The sequence below is a fragment of the Oncorhynchus gorbuscha genome, linkage group LG14 (assembly GCF_021184085.1).
Source record: "Oncorhynchus gorbuscha isolate QuinsamMale2020 ecotype Even-year linkage group LG14, OgorEven_v1.0, whole genome shotgun sequence".
Lineage (NCBI taxonomy): Eukaryota > Metazoa > Chordata > Actinopteri > Salmoniformes > Salmonidae > Oncorhynchus > Oncorhynchus gorbuscha.
Window position 1 is genome coordinate 64,333,094 of NC_060186.1, and position 25,696 is coordinate 64,358,789.

The window sequence follows — 25,696 nt, forward strand, 5'->3', positions numbered from 1 at the left end:
TCCACCTCCCTCCTCTCCTCCCTTTTTTCCTCTTGCAATACCGTATTATAAAAGCCCTAATCCACACCTTAACTAATTCCCACCACTCTAACACCCCCTTGCACATGGACCGGAGGCCCTCAAGCCTCCAAAAGAAACCATAAAACCCGTCAACAAAAGCCTGCTCCTCCAGCACATCCCGATCTAGCTTCCAGTACCCCCTACCAAAGAGGCAGACTGGCGACCCCACCTGCAGGAGCACCCCGTCGTGATCCGAAAAGAAAACTGGCAACAGCCGCCCAGACAACTTACCCAAAGACCTGGGTACAAAAATATAGTCGAGCCTCCGCTCAACCTCCCTGGAGTTGCGCCATGTAGGACCGTCCATTTTCGGAGTAGTGTGCAGACCACCATCTACCAGACCATGGCAAGCCATTAGCCTGGCAATGGCGCCCCTCTTCCTAAATCTGTATTAAAATCCCCCCCTATCACTAATTTCCTATTTGTGACACACAGGGGCGTTAGACAGTCCACCATCTCCCTTCTGTCTGCCACCACCTGTGGCCCATACACCACCACTAATCTAAATGTACAATCCCTTATCGTGACATCCACCCCTATAACCCTCCCCTGCATTACCACAAAAGAATCCTCCACTTTTACCTCCCTGTGCCCACACAAAATCCCTACCCCCGATGAGTGCACCCCCCCCCAACACCCCAAACCAACTCCCCCTTGTCCCACTCCCTATTAAACCTACTAACATCCCCTCCATCCCTCAGGTGAACCTCCTGTAAAAAACACATCAAACCCCACACCCTCCAAATAACTAAAAACCGCCCTCCTCTTAACAAAATCCCTTAAACCCCTTACATTTAAACTAACAAAAGTAAAATTAGACACAATGAAAAAAATAAAAACATATAATGCACTCAAATTCTAAACCCAGACAGAAAAAAAAACATAAAACAGGAGACTCACCCGATGCTCCCCTGCTCCATATCTACCGGTGAGAACACCATCCGTAATCCCGACATCCCCCCCTCTTCCTCCATCACACCATCCCAGGATGCAGGAATAGTGTTTGGCCCCGGGGTGCCCTGCACCCTAGGTCTACCCCCACAATCCTCCCCCTCCCCAGTGTTGCAGCTGGTTTGGAAAAAAATTGGGGAGGCTGAGTCCCCAAACAAAAAACTCCCCACCTCCTCTTGTACCCAGTCCTGAGTCTTGTTAGGTGTGTCCCCACCCAACCCAAGTTGAGGGCCTGGGGAAACCAGCAGCAACCCAGAGGTTTCTCCCGCCCCCATCACTCTCTTGGCCATCCCCTCCCCCTCACTGTCGGCCAATCGCCCCCTCCTCTTCATACTCTTCTTTGGTGATGGCGGCAGTGGAGAGATACCACCCTCCCCGCCAGCTCCTCCACCATACCCCTCATCTCTTCCACCAGGGCACTTTCCCCCCCAGTCCACTTGCTCTTCCACCGTCTCCTTCTCCACCACTCCTCCCTCGCTTTCTTCTCTCTCATGCTCCTCCACTCGGTTGCCTTCTTCCACCGCTTTTCCTGGTTCTCCTACTCCCGTGCATTCCGTTTCCTTCTCTCTTCCATCTGCCACTTCTGGCTCCTCCTCCTTCCTTGTGGCCTTTCCCTCTGGACCTGTACTCTGGTAATGAGGCGTGCTTCCTTCCCCTCCTCTTCTTCCCCCATCCCCCGCTCCTGCTCCCCCCCCAGCCGCAGACGCATATGACCTCTGACGGGCCGGGCACCCCCCGCCACAGGTGTGCTGACGAGCCACACCCATGGCACGTCTTAGGCTTGTCACAATCTCTCGCCTCGTGATCCTCAGATGCACAAAATCTGCATTTTCGTGTACTGCATGAGGCGAATATGTAACCGTAGGCCATACAGCGACTGCAAAATGGGGGCTGACGTGCATAAAACAACGTCCCCCTGTCAGCCCCTAGGGAGAACATAGCAGGAGGATGGAGGTAGCCACCATATCCCTTTGGGTCCTCCCTGAGGAGGGCCTGGAAGCCTCTCCTCCCATTCCAAAACCCAAGGGACTCTTTGAGGTGCCTTGCTGAGGAGACGTTATCCATGTATCTCCCCAGAAAAGCCCTCACCTCTTCGTCCTTAACGTAAGGGTTGTAAATGTTGACAGTTACAACCCTAAAGTTATTCTTCGCCAGGCTTGTTATATCGTAGTGACACATCGGCCTCTCACCTCCCACTGCTCTTGCCCTTCTCAGGATATCATCGTGTTTTTCCTCTGTATATAGTGCCACGTCGTATGCTCCCTCCAACGAGTTGCCTTGGAAACAAAACACGTCCTTCACCGTCAGCTTTAGAATCCCCATCAATATTATCCTTCCAAAGGATTCCCGTCCTATAGGCTCCAACTCCTTTTCCTTCCAAGCAAAATGAATCGTGTTGGCCAGCCCAATCCCAGGGACCGACCGTGTTGATGGATTTAGCACCATCTCCGCAAGGAGAATGGCGCTCGTTCTCTTCTCTTCTCTTCTCTTCTCTTCTCTTCTCTTCTCTTCCAAAACAAGGAAAAAAAAGAAAAACCAAAGTGACCGAGCCTATCTGGTGAAACTACACAGAGACAGGAACAATCACCCACGAAACACTCAAAGAACATGGCTGCCTAAATATGGTTCCCAATCAGAGACAACGATAATCACCTGCCTCTGATTAAGAACCGCCTCAAGGCAACCATAGACTTTCCTAGACAACCCTCCTCAGCCACAATCCCAATACCTACTAAAACCCCAATACAAAAACACACCACAAAATAAACCCATGTCACACCCTGGCCTGACCAAATAAATGAAGACAAACATACATACTTCGACCAGGGCGTGACACTATGATGTCACGCCAATTAGTTTATATGATTTTGATCATGTTGTTTCTCTGCAGGGGCTTAGAAACAGTAGTTTAGATTTTCTCTTGTCAGACCAAGAAATAAACATGTCAGGATTAAGCTGTTTTATTGTCACATATGCCAAATAAGTTCAGTGAAATGTGTTGTTTTACAGGGTCAGCCACAGTAGTACTGCACTCCTGGAGCAAATTAGGGTTAAATGACTTGCTCAAGGGCACATTGACAGATGTTCACATAGTTGGCTCTGGTATTAGAACCAGCTACTTTTGGTTACTGGCCCAATCCTCTAAACGCTAGACTACCTGCCACACGAAACAGTTTGGGGTTTTAGGCTGGATTTCTGTATAAGCACTTTGTGACATCTGCTGATGTAAAACGGGCTTTATAAATACATTTGATTTGATCATTTGATTTGATATAAGGTCTCAAGGAGAGGATCATTTAGAGAGGGCTCTACCTACTTAGGCTACTCAAGTATCAACATTTATACCAACATGACAAGGCCTCTCAAAAAAAAGCATTGCATTTGTATTTGTGGGCTACTGTTAGTGGGATGAGCACACACACACACACACACACACACACACACACACACACACACACACACACACACACACACACACACACACACACACACACACACACACACACACACACACACACACACACACACACACACACACACACACGCCAAATTGTAGTGTAACATACATAATATTCCTTTACAACCTGTCATTTGTCTGAGCCGCACACACACATGCACGCACGTACACTAGTCGCATGCACGCGCGCACACAAATCCCGAGCGTGGTTCCTTATAGGAACGCATATGGCCATTCTCCACTGGATGGCGAGTGGTACAAGAGGAGCGGGCTCTTGGAAGGGAAGGATAAAGACAAGAGGGGAAGAGAGAGAGATAGTTTGAGAGGAACAGAGAGAGACATAGTTTGAGAGGAACAGAGAGAGGGCGGGAGATACAGCACAGCAGCTGTAAAAAGGAGAGAAAATCCCGGCCCAGCCTCTGCAAGCATCATTTCTCACATCGGATTTTATCTGTTCTCGTCGCAACCAATTTACGTAAGGGCATTTTCATATTTCTGCCATTTTGGCTGCAAGTGGGACTTTTGCAATGTTTTGCTGAGCACCACTTTTGTATGATTCGTTGAACTGGGTGTCTATTAATTTACAGTATTGGAGAGATAAACGTTGACTTGTTTTCATATTGGTGGTTGAAACCCGTGAGAATATTCCACTCCCAAAGAGGTCGTTCTGGAAACTAGATTGCAGAAACAGCGGCAAATCTTGTGGGTTATTTTCGAAAGGGTAGTTCTTGGTTTGATGTAAAATAACATTATAGCTCGTGTACAAGCATGCACAACACGTGCATGGATGCCCTATCCATCCATTGCTTTCGTTTTTGTGAATTGGAACGTTATCAGAAACGGTATATAGGCTAATCAAAGGTATGTATCCCCATTCATCTGTGGTGTACTGTTAGTCAGCTGGTTTGCAGCGTCAAAAACTTAACAAATGGAGGGGAATATCGGTATTTTCTTCTCCCAAGATAGAGGCTTGCTAGCTGCTAGCTATCAGGACAGACAATAGCAGGGATACCCAGCTTGCTTGCCCATAAAAGTAGTCAGACTGGCATGCTTGCATGAGAGATGCACCACCTGCTAGGCTAGCTTTTACGCAAACCACTCTAAATGATTTGGGTTTAAACATATGGCAGCTACTAGCTAAGTTAGATAACAAACATACGAGTTATTGAACAATAGTTTGCTCTATTTATACACTATTCTGTAGAGATATAGATCACAATTCATGCTAACGATGTCTGCTTGTCAGACAACTAGCTTGCTGACGTTAGCCAGTATTCTGATGTTTGGGGCTGTGTGTGTGTGCAGTGTGCTCTCATTTGCCATACATGTTCCGCTTCTTCCATCACAACATAAAGCAAGAGAATCAAGAAATAACAATCAGCCAATGGCTACTCCTGTCGAGCTATACTGATTTCTGTTAGTATCAGACAGCTTTTTGAGATGCATTAACGTTAGTAGTGCATTTTCTGTTTTGACATTGCGAAAGGCATTTGTCCAAGGTATTTTTTTGTAAATAAATAGCAGTCGACATGTATGTTGACGGTAAGGGATAACAAGTGTACACAGGATACCTTGTTTTGGTTCAGTGGTGTTGTAGACGCACTCCTGTCCGCGGAACTGACACCTGTTCTCGTGCACGCACGGAGCCAATGTCCTGTGTGTGAAGCGTGCGGTCATTGACAGGCAGCAGGACGTGTGTTTGAAGTGGTATTTAGCCGATTCTGATTATGGGGGGAGAGGGGGGATAGAGACACGTTTGCCACGACTCGTTCGATATGCACTGAAGTGGCTGCTTTCTTAGATTCGACCAAGATATTCACCCTGGAAGCAAATGGCCGAATTGACCTTAAATGGAAAATGCAGTATGTTGCTGTTGGTCACTAGAACGAATTAAACACGTCAAAAAATGTCAGATTGATGAGAAAGAAAAAACATTCCATCTGCTTATGTGTTGCATGCTTTTCATCAGACACATAGGATCTCAGGAGTCTATAATGACTAAAGAAAACACTTGTTTACTACAATAAAAACAGTACTGTATAACAGTAGTGGTATAGTAATAGCGACTTAAAACAATGTCTATAGATTTCTAACTCTAATGAAGTGTCTGTCTGTGTCCATTGACCGTTCTGCAGCTTCTGTCACTGCATGTCTGCTGTGTGTAGAAAGAGAGCCCTATCCAGGTTTATAGTATTGACACAGTGGCATACGCACTTCGATTGTGATTAGAGAGACAAACATTGCCCTACCTACCTCCTTCGCACAAAAACCATTAGTGACCTTGGGACTATAAAGGTCTATGACATTTGGTAAAAAAGGAGTTATTCACATAAAGTTGCTCTTTAGTAAACCTTTATATGTGAGATATGTCAGATGATAAAACAAGTTTATTTACTATGGAGAAAAAAAAGACAAATCTGAAAGTTCTATTTGCCCAAACCCCTTTTGGCTTGGTGCTATAAGGTTAATTCTGGAATACAATCTCATTGCTGTGTTGTCAATCAAAAATAATTGTTTGTAAGGTGATATATTCATTGAGTCATGAAAGAGGGAGACATTACAAAACGGTTCTGAGATTTGGGACTTGAAAAATACTCATTATCTCAAAACTATACACTGAGTGCTCTTTCCATGACATAGACTGACTAGGTGAATCGAGGTGAAAGCTATGATCCCTTATTGATGTCACTTGTTAAATCCACATCAATCAGTGTAGATGAGACAGGTTAAATAAGGATCTTTAAACCTTGAGACAATTGAGACATGGATTATGTATGTGTGCCATTCAGAGGGTGAATGGGCAAGACAAAAGATTGACGTGCCTTTGAACGGGGTATGATAGTAGGTGCCAGGCGCACCGGTTTGATTGTGTCAAGAACTGCACAGTTTCCTGTGTGTATCAAGAATGGTCCACCACCCAAAGGACATCCAGCCAACTTGACACAACTGGTGGATGCATTGGAGTCAGCATGGTCCATCATCCCTATGGAACGCTTACGACACCTTGTAGAGGCCATGCCCCAATGAATTGAGGCTGCTCTGAGGGCATAAGGTGGTGCAACTCAATATTAGGATGTTCCTAATATTTTTCACACCTAGTGTTCATTTTGCAGATAGAACCTTATAGTTCCAAGTCTTTGATTATTGATATAATAGGTTCTGGTCCTCATTTTTAATTACTTGAATAGTTTTTTCCCACCCATTTTTAGAAGAATAGCCATAACGTAAGTTCTTTATGGTAAGAACAAATGAACACAGGTTTCTTAGAGCATGTTTAACGCCCTTAGGAGAGGCATTGCTGCTTTTATCGTGTTCTATATCAATACGAAAACCTGCATGGAAGGGGCATTTCTCTACAATTACATAACTTACCACATTTTATTGGTAAATAGCAAGTAATTTACTGACTTTGGGTGTCAGAGACCAGAAAAATATATCAGCTTTAGCAACGTGGTTAGTTCTCCATGGGATAATATAGTGTATTTGTCATTTTTAGGGAACTATTGCTTTAACAAATGTGTTAAATCAAATGTGTAAATGTGTTTAACAAATGTGATGACATGATTAGAAATAAGGAAGGATATTCTCTTTATTTAATCATTACAAATCTGTACTTGTCTATTGAAATTGAAATCATTTTAACATTGGGTGTCAGACAGGACCTTATGGTTGAACCCAGATTGACATTTCAGAGCCATAAGGTTCTATCTGCGACTGCAACTCCCTCTGCACTTTAGGCTCCTTTAAGGTGAGGACTACAAAACAGGTCAGATACCTGAGATGTGATACCTGAGATACCTGAATGCTCAATATCTCAGAACATTGCTTTGCTCAGATATAACCTTATAGGTCTCAAATTACCTTACCTGCATAGTTTAGAAGCCACCATAGCCTAAAGCTGATTCTGATGAAGAGAGTTGGGCTAAGAAGCTTAACGGCTGTGTTTTTTCGGGTCAGAGGGTATGATTATTGTTATGAGGGGAAAGCTTCTACTGATTCAGGGCGTTTGTTCGTTGGCCAAGGCTCAGATTATGCTGCTTGTCTAAAAGCTGTCTGCGCCATATTGTACAGGTTGTTTGGAAAGGTGATATATTTGGCTGCTATTAAACAATGCAGTGATTTTGTGATGAATATTGACTGTGTTGTGTTAATGGGATGGCTGATGCTTCGTTGTGAATCAGGTCCCTGAAAAGGGAGACCGGTTTAGGCAGCTAAAAAGTGCTTGTTTTAATCTCAAATCTCCAAGGAGGAAATGGTATTTGTCTGACAGCAGCTGGCTGACAGTAGCTTGCTGCTGGTGCCTGGCTCAGAAATAAATAAATAAATGCTGAACCAAGGCAAGTGATGTGAAAAAAGCAGAATAGATTTATTCCAGAATCCTAGACACAAAATAAAGCAAATGCAATGCCGTGATAAAGTATAATGTTTAGGTGAACTGTAAAACAGGAAATAGAGATTGGGGTGGACCTATAAGCAGTCTCCGGCAGTTCTGTAGCTGATCACGTCTGAAATGACATTTAGCCAGACAGGCAAAACAAACAGATAGGATTGCTATGAGTCACACCGTTTACCCTGCTGCCTTCAAAACTAGAAGGATACTTCTGTGTGGCTCTGCATCTAGTGGTAGAGGACTCGTGTGTACACACACACACACACACACACACACACACACACACACACACACACACACACACACACACACACACACACACACACACACACACACACACACACACACACACACTACAATACATTTGTTAATCAGTAAATCAGTGACACAAGGGTTCAAACATACGTTGTCTGGTTTCAGACAATATTGATTTGTTAATCAGTAAATCAGTGATGTTGTTAAGGGTTCAAACATAGACGTTGTCTGGTCTTCAGACCTGCTGCATGATGCTGTTTAGAGGAGGGAGTCCCCTAGCGCTGCTGTACTGGTCTGGCTGTGGAGATGTCAATCAGAAAACACACACACAATGATTGTTGTCTGGTCTTCAGACCTGCTGCATGATGCTGTTTAGAGGAGGGAGTCCCCTAGCGCTGCTGTACTGGTCTGGCTGTGGAGATGTCAATCAGAAAACACACACACAATGATTGTTGTGTTTTGAGAAGCTGGCAGTGGTATCATGGTCATGACTGTGTCAGTGGAGGTTGTGTTTGTCTGTGTTTGGGTCTTCCCACGTGGGATTTTGACATTGACGAGGTAACCAACATCGTATGGAAGCAAATTCCTGGGGTAAGACAAGTGGGACTGGAACCAGCGACCTTGTATCTATCGGTCCAACACCTACCGTGGTCATCCAGTGGCGTTGCAACGGGACACAGCCCCAGTCTGCTCGAGATCAGTCATCGGACTCCATATTTCCATCCTTTGTTTTGACTGAGGTATCATGTTTTCCTCCTGTCCTCTCTTCCTCTTCTCACACAACAGCTATGCTGCTTTGATCCATCTATCAGGGAGATGGACATGTAAGGTCTGGGAAAGACAGGGTAGCCTAGTGCACACACACACACACACACACACACACACACACACACACACACACACACACACACACACACACACACACACACACACACACACACACACACACACACACACACACACACACACACACACACACACTTCTTGTTAACAAACTAGTTTTGTCAAGTCTGTTAGGACATCTACTTTGTGCATGACACAAGTCATTTTTCCAACAATCGTTTACAGACTATTTCAATTATTTCACTGTATCACAATTCCAGTAGGTCAGAAGTTTACATACACTAAGTTGACTGTGCCTTTAAACAGCTTGGAAAATTCCATAAAATGACGTCATTGCTTTAGAAGTTTCTGACATCATTCGAGTCAATTGGCGGTGTATCTGTGGATGTATTTCAAGGCCTACCTTCAAACTCAGTGCCTCTTTTCTTTTGGGAAAATCAAAAGAAATCAGCCAAGACCTCAGAAAAAAAATTGTAGGCCTCCACAAGTCTGGTTCATCTTTGGGAGCAATGTCCAAACACCTGAAGGTACCACGTACAAACAATAGTACGCAAGTATAAACACCATGGGACCACACAGCTGTCATACCACTCAGGAAGGAAACCTGTCTCCTAGAGATGAACCACTTTGGTGCAAAAAGTGCAAATCAATCCCAGAACAACAGCAAATGACCATGTGAAGATGCTGGAGGAAACAGGTGCAAAAGTATCTGTATCCACAGTAAAACGAGTCCTATATCAACATAACCTGAAAGGCCGCTCAGCAAGGAAGAAGCCACTGCTCCAAAACCTCCATAAAAAGCCAGACTAGGGTTTGCAACTGCACATGGGGACAAAGATCGTACTTTTTGGAGAAATGTCCTCTGGTCTGATGAAACAAAAATAGAACTGTTTGGCCATAATGACCATCGTTAGAACTGAAAGAGGGTGCGAGCAAGGAGGCCTACAAACCTGAGTCAGTTACACCAGCTCTGTCAGGAGGAATGGGCCAAAGTTCACCTAATTTATTGTGGAAGGCTACCCGAAACGTTAGACCCAAGTTAAACAATTGAAAGGCAATGCTACCAAATACTAATTGAGTGTATGTAAACTTCTGACCCACTGGGAATGTGATGAAATAAATTAAAGCTGAAATAAAGCATTCTCTCTACTATTATTCTGACATTTCACATTCTTAAAATAAAGTGGTGATCCTAACTGACCTAAAAACGGAATTTTTACTAGGATTAAATGTAAGGAATTGTGAAAAACTGAGTTTAAATGTATTTGGTTAAGTTGTATATAAACTTCCGACTTCAACTGTACATACATACACACACTGAAAATGAGTTGAAAACAACAGACAGATCTGATTATCTATGACGAATAGTTCCATCGTTTGTTTAAGCACATTATGATTCATAGCTTTCCGCTTTATTGTTATAGCTAACCAAAACAGGACTCTCTTCCCAAGCCCCCATTGTGGATATTCTAATTTACTAGGGTGTTTTCCTTGGCAGGGGAGAGGGGCCGCGGAGGTGTGTGTGTCTGTCTGCAGTCCATCTGTGAGGTTCATGTCCATAGGTTGAATGAGTTTCTTGATTTAAGGGGAGGCTCCTAATGTCCAGAGCTTTTTGCCTCTGACTTGTTCTTAAAGGCCCAGTCCAGTCAAATACTAGATTTGCTTGTGTTTTATATACATTTCCACACCAGGAGGTCGGAATAAAACTGTGAAAATATGACAATTATGATCATTTCCTTTTAGGTTAACAGCTGTTTTGAAAAGACCACCCGAAACCAGGCGTTAAATGAGTTAATAAACCAATAAGAAAGAGGGTTCCAAACATCTCTGCCAATAACAGCTAGTTTTCAGTTTCCCCCTCCCCACTCAGACCACTCCCAGACAGTCCTAGCTAAATTATTGCTTGAGAAATTAATCTTTGCTAAGAAACATTTTTTAATGATTTGATATTGAGATAACAACGGCTGCATTGGGCCTTTAAATGTTCCCTCCTCTGTCCTCACAGGCCAAGATATGAGTTTCACCCACTGAAGTTACTTCATGTTGAACTGGTAAGTTGGAGAGTTATATTAGACTTAATACCTATTGGTGTTAACAGTGAACCCGATGGTTGTTGTTTATACTCTTAGTCTTTTCGGTGGTCTTTGTAGAACTTCCTCGGCTATTGCATATGAAACACACATCATGTTCGATGACGTTTCTCTGTAGAGTGGAAATCATTTTTTGGGGTTGGTAAACATGTTTGTGAACTACAGCCTGCCCTTAATGACAGAGATACACGTCCTATGTAATCTATACATGTAGGAGCAGGAGATCTTCTCTGTACTGTTGAATGTGGGAGGAGTGGAAACAGAACATTATACAGTATCTGTTGTGTGTAAATACCATCTCCAGCCTCCCACTGGGAAAGGCGTTGTCATGCCCTCTTCATGACTGTGTTGGTGTGTGCAGACCAGGATATATCCTTAGTGATGTGGACACCGAGGAACTTAAAGCTCTAGACCCACACCACTACAGCCCTGTCGATATGAATGGGGGCGTGTTCATTCCACCATCAGCTCCTTTGTCTTGCTGAAGTTGAGGGAGAGGTTGTTGTCCAAGCACCATACTGCCAGGCCTCTGATCTCCTCCCTATAGGCTGTCTCATTGTCGTTGATGATCATCCCTACCACCGTTGTATTATTGGCAAACTTAATGATGGTGTTGGAGTCATGAGTGGCCACGCAGTTGTGGGTGAACAGGGAGTATAGGAGGGGACTAAGCACACCCCCGAGGAGCCCCCTGTTGAGGGTCAGTGTGGTGGATGTGTTGTTGCCTACCCTCAACACCTCCCTCTGCAACTGGATCCTGAACTTCCAGACTGGCCACCCCAGGTGGTGAACGTAAGCAACAACACATCTGCCAGGCTGTCCCTCACCACCTGGGGGCGGCCCATCAGGAGGTTCAGGATCCAGTTGCAGAGGGAGGTGTTGAGGGTAGGCAACAACACATCTGCCAGGCTGTCCCTCACCACCTGGGGGCGGCCCGGCCCATCAGGAGGTTCAGGATCCAGTTGCAGAGGGAGGTGTTGAGGGTAGGCAACAACACATCTGCCAGGCTGTCCCTCACCACCTGGGGGCGGCCCGGCCCATCAGGAGGTTCAGGATCCAGTTGCAGTCCCAGAATCCTTAGCTTAGTGATGGGCTTAGAGGGCATTTTGGTGTTGAATGCTGAGCTATAGTCAATGAACAGCATTTTCACATGGGTGTTCCTCTTGTCTAGGTGGGAAAGGGCAGTGTGGAGTGCAATAGAGATTGTGTTATCTGTGGATCCGTTGGAGCGGTATGTGAATTGCTGTGGGTCCAGGGTGTCTGGGATGATGATGGTGTTGATGTGAGCCATGACCAGCCTTTCAAAGCATTTCATGGCTACAGCTGTGAGTGCTGTGGGGTGATAGTCATTTAGACAGGTTACCATGGTGTTCTTGGGCACAGGGACTATGGTGGTCTGCTTGAAACATGTAATCCATTATAGTTTGCAAGCCTTGCCACATCCAACGATCATCAGAGCTGATGTATTAGGATTCGATCTTAGTCCTGTATTGATGCTTTTCTTGTTTGATTAGTCAGGCATAGTGGGTTTTCTTATACACATCTGGTTTACTGCCTGCTCGTTGAAAGCGTCAGCTCTAGCTTTTAGCTCAGTGTGGATGTTGTCAGTAATCCATAGCTTCTGTTTGGGATATGTACGTACAACCACTGTGGGGAAGATGTCGTCAATACACTTATTAATGAAGCCTGACCACTTCTGTATTTAGCGTGTCACTGGTACTTCCTGTTTGAGTTTTTGCTTGTAAGCAGCAATCGGGAGGATAGAGTAATGGTCAGATTTTCCAAATGGATGGCGAGGGAGAGCTTTGTATGTGTTTCTGTGTGTGGAGTAAAGGTGATCTGCAGTTTTTTTTTTGCCTCGAGTTGCACAAGTGACATGCTGGTAGAAATGAGGTAAAATGGATTTCAGATTCCCTGCGTTAAAATCACCGGCCACTAGTAGCGCCGCATCTAGATGAGAATTTTCTTTGTTGCTTATGGCCCTATACAGCTCATTGAGTGCAGTTCCAGTTCCAGCACCGGTTTGTGGTGGTAAATAGACAGAAACATAGTATGATCTACAGCTTATAATGAGGTATTCTAACTCAGGTGAGCAGAACTTTGAGATTGACTTAATACACCTCACCCCTCTTGAGCTTACACAACGCTGCCGTTCCGTCCGTCTGTTGCAGAAAAACAGAAAAAACAGCTACATGTATATTATCCATGTCCTTCTTCAGCCACGACTCGATGAGACATAGGATTTTAAAGTTCTTCAGGTCCCGTTGATAGGATAGTCTTGAACGGAGCTCGCCTAGTTTGTTCTCCAGTGATTGTACACTCGCCAATAGAACGGAAGGTAGAGGCAGTTTATGTACTCGCCGACGTAGTTTTGCCTGGGTGCCATACTAAGGAAATGCCCTCTATAACAGCATTGTCAGCAGTTAAATGCAACAACAAAACATTTAGAAAAAGCAATCTATTAATGTGGTTTTTGAACTCTATCATTTGTTTACAATCTTGATAGCTGTACTTTTAGTTTATTGGCCATTAGCCAATCAACATTCTCAAATAACATCCAACTGGTATTTACGACTTTACAACTGGTAAATTCCCACCTCCAACACGTTTACAACCGCAGCATTAAGAGAGCACTTGAGAGACCCAACATGACAATCCTGTCACAACATGCCAGGAACATTGTGAATGCTAAACATTGTGAATGGCATTTCATTTTCCTGCTGTACCCGAAACCGAACCAAACCGTGACCCCAAAACCGCAATATGTACCAAACCATGATTTCAGTGAACCGTTACACCCCTAACATGTTCGCTACCGTTCAAAGGTTTGGGGTCACTTAGAAATGTTCTTGTTTTTGAAAGAAAAGCACATTTTTTGTCCATTAAAATAACATCAAATTGATCAGAAATACAGTGTAGTCATTGTTAATGTTGTAAATGACTATTGTAGCTGGAAACGGCTGATTTTTAATGGAATATCTACTTAGTTGTACAGAGGCCCATTATCAACAACCATCACTCCTATGTTCCAATGGAACATTGTGTTAGCTAATCTAAGTTTATCATTTTAAAAAGGCATCTGAGCTCAATTTCAAGTCTCATAGCAAAGGGTTTGAATACTTATGTAAATTAGGTATTTATTACCACAAATATTTTTAAATGTACTCCTAAATTTCTTTGTGTGTGCCTACGTTTTTCAACTTAGGTGAACACGTACTCCTTGTAAAAAAAAGTCACCATAGAGCCTTGTGTGTGTGTGTGACATAGAGAAAGAAAGATAGAGACGTCCCTCCAACAGATGTCTGGTGTTAACTCATATCAATATTGCTTCTTTTAATAAAATATTTGGCCAAATTATCTAGTCGCCTCAGCATCAGATGACATCTGTGAAATTACCTCCGGTTGGAAGACACACACACAAACACACGTACACACACATTTTACTATCCTTGTGAGGACCAAACAATTTATTCCCATTCAAAATCTTATTTCTAAACCTAACCCCAAACCTTAACCTAACCCAAAACTTAACACCAAACCCTAACTCCTAAACCTAACACCTAATCCTAATTCTAACCCTAACCCTAAATTTAAGCCTAAAATAGCCTATTTCCTTATGGGGATCTGCAAAATTTCCCCACTTGTGCAAATGTTCCTTGTTTTACTGTCCTTATGAGAACATCTGGTCCCCACAAGGATAGTTAAACCAAACACACACACACCTCTCCACTCACATTGGCTCTCCACCCGTGCCCCAATCCACTGTGGGAATCTGTACATGTGAAGGCAATTTGCATTTCCAATTACTGTGGGAACCTTTGCTCCAGAACACAGAACATGTCCTTTTCTCGTCTCTGTCCTCTTCAGGATAGCTATTATTACCCTCAATGAAATGACACTGACACACTGAGAATGATGTTAAACATCACACAGTTTACTGTTACATAGCCACACACACACACACACACACACACACACACACACACACACACACACACACACACACACACACACACACACACACAGCTCCTTACTGTACCAGGATTATGTCCCATTCTTAATAGGCCTAAATACTCAGACTGCTGCTAATATAGAGATTGTGTATCTCAGAAAGAGTTCAAAAGGGAACGAGGACGAGTGAGGAAGATGTCTGTTAAAGTAAAGAAGCATTGTGGAAGTGGAAAGTCCGGGGAGAAGATAGTGGAGAGGAATGGAGATAAGTAGAGGGAGGAAAATAGATGTTTTGCGTATTCCTAACCAATTGTGTTTTTTTGTTTGTTTCTTTGCGTTGTCTGGAACGTATTATTTTTTAACTTATTTTGTGCATAATGTTGCTGCTTTCGTCTCTTATGACCGAAAATAACTTCTGGACATCAGGACTGCAATTACTCACCACGGACTGGCAGAATCCTTTTTTCCTTTAACAAGTCCGACGAGCCCGATGTGAATGATATACTGCTTCCCCGGCAACAGGCCACTTTCAAGGAGCGGGACTCTAACCCGGAAGCTTATAACAAAATCCCGGCCCTGATGCTCGTCGAATGTGGCAGGGCTTGCAAACTACTACAGACTACAAAGGGAAGCACAGCCGAGAGCTGCCCAGTGACACGAGCCTACCAGACGAGCTAAACTACTTCTGTGCTCGCTTCGGCTGTTGCTTCCCTTTTGTAGTCTGTAATGGTTTTGCAAGCCCTGCCACATCCGACGAGCGTAAGAGCGGTGTAGCACGATTCAATCTTAGTCCTGTATTGACGCTTTGCCTGTTTGATGGTTCGTCGGAGGGCAAAGCAGGATTTCCGGGTTTGAGTCCCGCTCCTTGAAAGCGGCAGCTCTAGCCTTTAGCTCAGTGTGGATGTTGCCTGTATTCCATGGCTTCTGGTTGGGGTATGTACGTACGGTTGCTGTACATACATACATGACTGGCTGCCTAGATCACTGACTAGATAAACTAGAGCTTCTTTCACCAGGGCTTCTCTCAGTCTGAGGAGAGAAAGAGAGGGGGAGAAGGAGAAAGAAAGAGAGCTGTGATTTGTTGCTGCAGAATGCACAGGAACACTTGAAGCAACTGTGAGGGATGGGGCCTAAACACAGACACAGACAGACGGACACAGACAGACAGACGGACACAGACAGACAGACGGACAGACAGACAGACGGACACAGACAGACGGACACAGACAGACGGACGGACAGACAGACAGACGGACACAGACAGACGGACACAGACAGACAGACGGACACAGACAGACGGACGGACACGGACGGACGGACGGACGGACACGGACGGACGGACACTATTTACAGTACCAGACAAAAGTTTAGACGCACTTACTCATTCCAGGGTTTTTCTTATTTTTTTTGCTATTTTCTACATTGTAGAATAATTGAAGTCATCACAACTATGAAATTACATTTGTGGAATCATGAAAACGTGTTTAACAAATCAAAATAGATTTTATATTTGAGATTCTCCAAAGTAGCCACCCTTTGCCTTGATGACAGCTTTGCACACTATTGGCATTCTCTCAACCAGCTTCACCTGGAATGCTGAGCACTTGTTGGCTGATTTTCCTTCGCTCTGCGGTCCAACTCACCCCAAACCATCTCAATGGGGTTGAGGCCGGGTGATTGTGGAGGCCAGGTCATCCGATGCAGCACTCCATCACTCTCCTTCTTGGTCAAATTGGGCTAAAACAGCCTCGAGGTGTGTTTTGGGTCCTTGTCCTGTTGAAAAACAAATGCTAGTCCCACTAAGCCCAAACCAGATGGGATGGTGTATCGCTGCAGAATGCTGTGGTAGCCATGCTGGATAAGTGTTGCCTTGAATTCTAAATAAATCACAGACAGTGTCACCAGGAAATCACACCCACACCATAACACCTCCTCCTCCATTCTTCACTGTGGAAACCACACATGCAGAGATCATCCATTCACCTACTCTGCGTCTCACAAAGACAGGGAGGTTGGAACCAAAATCTCTAATTTGGGCTCATCAGACCAAAGGACAGATTTCCACCGGTCTCATGTCCATTGCTCATGTTTCTTGGCCCAAGCAAGTCTCTTCTTCATATTGGTGTCTGTTACTTGAAGTCTGTGAAGCATTTATTTGGCTGCAATTTCCGAGGCTGGTAACGCTAATGAACTTATCCTCCGCAGCAGAGGTAACTTTGGGTCTTCCTTTCATGTGGTGGTCGTCATGAGAGCCTGAATGTGCTTGATGGTTTTTGCGATTACACTTGAAGAAACTTTAAAAGTTCTTGAAATGTTCCACACTGACTGACCTTCATGTCTTAAGTAATGACTTTCGTTCTCTTTGCTTATTTGAACTGTAATTGGGAATTGGTCTTTTACCAAATAGGGTTATCTTCTGTATACCACCCCTATCTTGTCACAACCCAACTGATTGGCTCAAATACATTAAGAAGGAAAGAAATTCCACAAGATACACCTGTTAATTGAAATGCATTCCAGGGGACTGCCTCATGAAGCTGGTTGAGAGAATGCCAAGAGTGTGCAAAGTTGCAATCAAAGTGTGGCTACTTTGAAGAATCTCAAATATAAAATCTATTTTGATTTGTTACTACTTTTTTTGGTTACTAGATGACTCCATGTGTTTGGGTCATTAAAACTCCATTGCTAACCTTTATTGCGCATTTTAAAGCACTTCCTTCGTTCCCATTTTTGACAATCATCTACAGTTGAAGTCAGAAGTTTACATACACTTAGGTTGGAGTCATTAAAACTCATTTTTCAACAACTCCACAAATTTCATGTTAACAAACTACAGTTTTGGCAATTCGGTTAGGACCTCTACTTTGTGCATGACACAAGTAATTTTTCCAATAATTGTTTACAGACAGATTAATTCACTGTCCTAGCCAGTCTCCAGATCTCAACCCCATAGAAAATCTTTGGAGGGAGTTGAAAGTCCGTGTTGCCCAGCAACAGCCCCAAAACATCACTGCTCTAGAGGAGATCTGCATGGAGGAATGGGCCAAAATAACAGCAACAGTGTGTGAAACCCTTGTGAAGACTTACAGAAAACATTTGACCTCTGTCATTGCCAACAAAGGGTATATAACAAAGTATTTAGATAAACTTTTGTTATTGACCAACTACTTCTTTTCCACCATAATTTGCAAATAAATAAATTAAAACTCCTACAATGTGATTTTTTTTTTCATTTTGTCTGTCATACAGTCCGCTCTCATCTTTTTAAGTGGGAGAACTTGTACAATTGGTGGCGGAATAAATACTTTTTTTGCCCCACTGTAGGCCTACCTTCAAACTCAAGCCTTTTTGCTTGACATCGTGGGAAAAACAAAATAAACATTTCACATTCTTAAAATAAAATGGTGATCCTAACTGACCTAAAACAGAGCATTTTTACAAGGATTAAATGTCAGGAATTTTGAAACACTGAGTTTAAATGTATTTGGCTGAGGTGTATGTGTATATATATATATATATATATATATACTGTATATGAAAAAACTAAATGTTCTATTAGCCTGTGGACTACCGATGCAGAAACAAACAGAAACATGTAAACATACAAAAACTCAGTCGCTTGTTGTGACCCTGAGTCTACTGAGTTAGTATATTGGTGGAACTGAACCAAAGCCAGGCATATGTCAATGGCTTCCTGTGCTTATTTACTTGCTACTACTTCATTTAGGCCTGTTTTAAACATGGATGCATGACATTCATATCATAACAAATGATAACATTAATACGCAAAGTTTACAAACATGCCGTAACAAATTTTATTGACACGTATTTTATATATACAAAAGTATGTGCACACCCCTTGAAATGAGTGGTTTCAGCTATTTCTGCCACAGCCATTGTTGACAGGTGTATAAAATCGAGCACACAGCTATGTAATCTCCATAGACAAACATTGGCAGTAGAATGGCCTTACTGATGAGCTCAGTGACTTTCAATGTGGCACAGTCAACGGATGCCACCTTACCAACAAGTCAGTTCATCAAATTTCTGCCCTGCTAGAGTAAACTGTAAGTGCTGTTATCGTGAAATGGAACCATCTGGGAGCAACAACGGCTCAACCGTGAAGTGGTAGGCCACACAAGCTCACAGAACGGGACCACCGAGTGCTGAAGCGCATAAAAATTGTCTGTCCTAGGTTGCAACACACACTAGCATGTTCTAAACTGCCTCTGAAAGCAACGTCAGCACAATAACTGTTCGTTGGGAGCTTCATGAAATGGGTTTCCACGGCCGAGCAGCTGCACACAAGCCTAAGATAACCATGCGTAATGCTAAGCGTCAGCTGGGGTGGTGTAAAGCTCACCACCATTGGACTCCAGAGCAGTGGAAACACATTCTCTGGAGTGACGAATCATGCTTCACCATCTGGCAGTCCAGCGGATGCCAGGAGAACACTACCTGTCCCAATGCATGGTGACAACTGTAGAGTTCGATGGAGGAGGAATAATGGTCTAGGACAGTTCTTCATGGTTTGGGCTGTGGCAATAGTTTGGGGAAGGATCCTTTCCTGATTCAGCATGACAATGCCCCTGTGCACAAAGTGAGGTCCATACAAAAATGCTTGATTGGTCTGCTCAGAGCTTTGACCTCAACCCTTCAAACACCTTTGGGATGAATTGGAATGCCGACTGCGAGGCAGGCCTAATCGCCAAACATCAGTGGCCGTCCTCACTAATGCTCCTGAATGGAAGTCCCCACAGCAATGTTCCAACATCTAGTGGAAAGCCTTCCCAGAGGAGTGGAGGCTGTTATAGCAGCAAAGGGGGACCAACTCCATATCAATGCCCAAGATTTTAGAATGAGATGTTTGATGAACATGTGTCAACATACTTTTGGCCATAGTGTATTTGACAAGGATAGTAGTGTGTTTTTTTGTTCAGACTATCAGAATAACGAGGCTGAGGAATATTAGCCCCAGCGTCAGCTACAGGATGGTCTGCTGCTGCCTCATTGGACTCTATCCCGAGTCCAGGGGATCACACACACACACACACACACACACACACACACACACACACACACACACACACACACACACACACACACACACAGAGCAGAGATACACACACACACACACACACAGAGCAGAGACACACACACACACAGAGCAGAGACACACACACACACACACAGAGCAGAGCAGACACACACACACACACACACACACACACACACACACACACACACACACACACACAGAGCAGAGATGCAGACACACACACACACGCAGAGATGCAGACACACACACACACGCAGAGATGCAGACACACACACACACAGAGCAGAGATGCAGACACACACAGAGCAGAGATGCAGAGATGCACACACACACACACACACACACACACACACACACACACACACACACACACACACACACACACACACACACACACACACACACACACACACACACACACAGATGCAGAGATGCACACACACACACACACACACACACACACACACACACACACACACACACACACACACACACACACACACACACACACACACACACACACACACACAGGGCAGAGATGCAGACACACACACACAGCAGAGATGCACACACACACACACACACACACACACACACACACACACACACACACACACACACACACACACACACACGATGCAGATGCACACACACACACACACACACACACACACACACACACACACACACACACACACACACACACACACACACACACACACACACACACACACACACACAGACAGAGACACACACACAGAGCAGAGATGCAGAGAGCACACACACACACACACACACACACACACACACACACACACACACACACACACACACACACACACACACACACACACACACACACACACACACACACACACACACACACACACACACACACACACACAGAGATGCAGACACACACACACACACACACACACACACACGAGCAGAGATGCACACACACACACACACACACACACACACACACACACACACACACACACACACACACACACACACACACACACACACACACACACACACACACACACACACACACACACACAGAGCAGAGATGCAGACACACACAGAGCAGAGATGCAGAGACACACACACACACACACACACACACACACACACACACACACACACACACACACACACACACACACACACACACACACACACACACACAGCAGAGATGCAGACACACACACACACAGCAGAGATGCACACACACACACACACACACACACACACACACACACACACACACACACACACACACACACACACACACAGACACACACGCAGAGATGCATGACACACACACACACACACACACACACACACACACACACACACACACACACACACACACACACACACACACACACACACACACACACACACACACACACACACACACACACACACACACACACACACACACACACACACACAGAGCAGAGATGCAGACACACACACACACACACACACACACACACACACACACACACACACACACACACACACAGGGCAGAGATGCAGACACACACACACACACAGCAGAGATGATGCACACACACACACACACACACACACAGAGACACACACACACACACACACACACACACACACAGAGCACACACAGACACACACACACACACACACACACAGAGCAGAGATGCAGACACACACACACACACAGCAGTGTTTTCACACTGGGAGGGACACACACACACACACACAGAGCAGAGACACACACACACACACACACTGAGATGCAGACACACACACACACACACACGCAGAGATGCAGACACACACACACACACCACACACACACACACACACACACACACACACACACACACACACACACACACACACACACACACACACACACAGAGATGCAGACACACACATACAGATAGCTGAGATGCAGACACACACACACACATACTGTATACTGAGTGACACACACATACTGTATACTGAGATGACACACACATACTGTATACTGAGTGACACACACACACATACTGTAGCAGAGATGCAGACACACACGCAGAGATGCAGACACACACATACTGTAGACTGAGTGACACACACATACTGTAGAGCTGAGTGACACACACATACTGAGATACTGAGTGACACACACACACACATACTGTATACTGAGATGCAGACACACACACATACAGAGATGACACACACATACATACTGAGATGACACACACATACTGTATACAGAGTGACACACACACACTGTATACTGTGACACACACATACTGTTACAGAGAGCAGAGTGACACACACACATACTGTATACTGAGTGACACACTGGCAGCACACAGCAGAGATGCAGAGATTAGAGGAAGAGAGGAGGTTGTTTACTCAAGCAGAGGAGATGCAGACACACACACACACACACACACACAGAGCAGAGATGGACCACCTTTCTACAACACACACACACACACACACACAACATTCACCCACACACCAATTTACACGATGCATTCCACAGCATTGGATCCACCCCCATGCAAATTAGCCAGAAAACAGAGACCAAAACACAGCTTTTAAAAATCTGTCTCTGTGTTTATGTCTGTGTGCCTGTGATGCAGACACACACACACACACAGTGGTTACACACGTGGAGCAGATGCAGACACACACACACACAGAGCAGGATCAGACACACACACACACACACACACACACACACACACACACACACACACACACACACACAGAGCAAAGTGGATCAGAAACACGGAATGGAGTTATGTAAATGCTGAGGAATCAACATTTATAGCGTACTCCTTACCAATATTCTATTCACAAAATACAATGAAGACCATGCTGTGCACCAGAGTGTTGGATGTGTTACAAAACAGATGCAGACACACACACAGAGCAGAGATGCAGACACACACACACACAGAGCAGAGATGCAGACACACACACACACAGAGCAGAGATGCAGACACACACACACACACACACACACACACACACACACACACACCACACACACACACACACAGTGATAGTAAGCAGACCAGACACACACCACGCAGAGACTAGATGCAGACACACACACACGCAGAGGCAGATGTGTGCAGAGATTAGACACACACACACACCCCAGACACTCATTAACAGATGCAGCCTTCCACCAGTTATTTAACACTTTATTCAACTAGGCAAGATCAGATAAGAACAAATTCTTATTTACAATGACTGACACACACACACACGCAGAGCAGAGATGCAGACACACACACCTTGCAGAGCAGAGGCAGACACACACACACAAGAGCAGATGCAGACACACACACACACGCAGAGCAGAGATGCAGACACACACACACACGCAGAGCAGAGATGCAGACACACGCAGAGCAGAGATGCAGACACACACACACACGCAGAGCAGAGATGCAGACACACACACACACGCAGAGCAGAGATGCAGACACACACACACACGCAGAGCAGAGATGCAGACACACACACACACACACACGCAGAGAGCAGAGATGCAGACACACACACACACGCAGAGATGCAGACACACACACACACGCAGAGAGCAGAGATGCAGACACACACACACACACACACACACACACACACACACACACACAGAGAGCAGAGATGCAGACACACACACACACACACACAGAGCAGAGATGCAGACACACACACACACACGCAGAGAGCAGAGATGCAGACACACCACACACGCAGAGATCTAACCACACAGAGCAGAGATACCACGCAGAGAGCAGAGATGCAGACACACACACACACTAACCACACAGGCAGAGATGCAGACACACACACACACACACACACAGAGCAGAGATCCTACACTCTACACCACACACCTGCAGAGATGCACACACCCACACAGAGCAGAGATCTAACCACAGAGAGGCAGAGATGCAGACACACACACACACACACAGAGCAGAGATGCAGACACCACACACACTCTAACCACAGAGCAGGCTACCACACACACACACACACACACACACACACCACACAGAGCAGAGATGCAGACACACACACACACACAGAGCTCTAACCACACAGGCTACCTGCACACACACACACACACACCCTACACTCTAACCACAGAGCAGGCTACACACACACACACACACACACACACACACCACTACACACACACACACACACACACACACACACACACACACACACACACACACACACACACACACACACACACACACAGAGCAGAGATGCACACACACACACACACACACACACACACAGAGCAGAGATGCAGACACACACACACACACACACACACACACACACACACACACACACACACACACACACACACACACACACACACACACACACACACCCTACACTCAGAGCAGAGAACCACACACACACACACACACACAGGCTACCACACACACACACACACACACACACACACACACACACACACACACACACACACACTCTAACCACAGGCACACCACACACACTCTAACCACTAGGACACACACACACACACACGCCCCACACACTCACAACCACACAGGCAGAGATGCAGACACGCACACACACCACACACACACAGAGCAGAGATGCAGACACTACACACACACACACACACACAGAGCAGACTGCTAACCACTAGGCTGCAGACACCACACACACACACACACAGAGCAGAGATCTAACCACACACAGAGCAGAGGCACACACACACACACACACACACACACACACACACACACAGAGCAGAGATGCAGACACACATTACACACAGCAGTGTTTTCACACTGGGAGGGACACACACATACTGTATACTGAGTGACACACACATACTGTATACTGAGTGACACACACATACTGTATACTGAGTGACACACACATACTGTATACTGAGTGACACACACATACTGTATACTGAGTGACACACACATGCTGTATACTGAGTGACACACTGGCAGCAGAGCAGTGTAATTAGAGGAAGAGGAGGTTGTTTACTCAAGCAGAGGTTACCATGGACCCCTTTCTACAACACACACACACACACAAACATTCACCCACACACCAATTTACACGATGCATTCCCCAGCATTGGATCCACCCCCATGCAAATTAGCCAGAAAATTACCAAAACACAGCTTTTAAAAATCTGTCTCTGTGTTTATGTCTGTGTGCCTGTGTGCGTGACAGTGGTTACTAGTGGTGGTAGTTAGAAACAAAGTGGGTCAAGAAATGACGGAATGGAGTTATGTAAATGCTGAGGAATCAACATTTATAGCGTACTCCTTACCAATATTCTATTCACAAAATACAATGAAGACCATGCTGTGCACCAGGAGTGTTGGATAAAGTGTTACAAAACAGGTCCTTGTGATAGTAACCCCAGACCAGACCTGACTCCCTCCCTGCACACTAATGGTGCTACTAATTAGACTGTAGAGGGGCACTGTGTGTGTTATTAGAGAGCCCCAGACCTCATTAACAGGCAGCCTTCCACCAGTTATTTAACCTTTATTCAACTAGGCAAGTCAGATAAGAACAAATTCTTATTTACAATGACTGCCTACCAGGGAACAGTGCCT

The 25,696-nt window shown here is 44.9% G+C and overlaps 1 protein-coding gene across 2 annotated transcripts in view; it reads left to right on the top strand.

Annotated features, from left to right (window-relative positions):
• The first annotated feature begins 3,733 nt into the window (after window positions 1–3,733).
• The window catches only part of LOC123995279 (1-phosphatidylinositol 4,5-bisphosphate phosphodiesterase beta-4-like), a 216,516-nt gene continuing 194,553 nt past the window's right edge, over window positions 3,734–25,696 (top strand). For both annotated transcript variants that reach the window (XM_046298780.1, XM_046298782.1), the window contains exons 1-2: window positions 3,734–3,944; window positions 10,963–11,008. The gene's annotated coding sequence lies outside the window, so the exon portion shown is untranslated. The remainder of the gene's footprint in view (window positions 3,945–10,962; window positions 11,009–25,696) is intronic.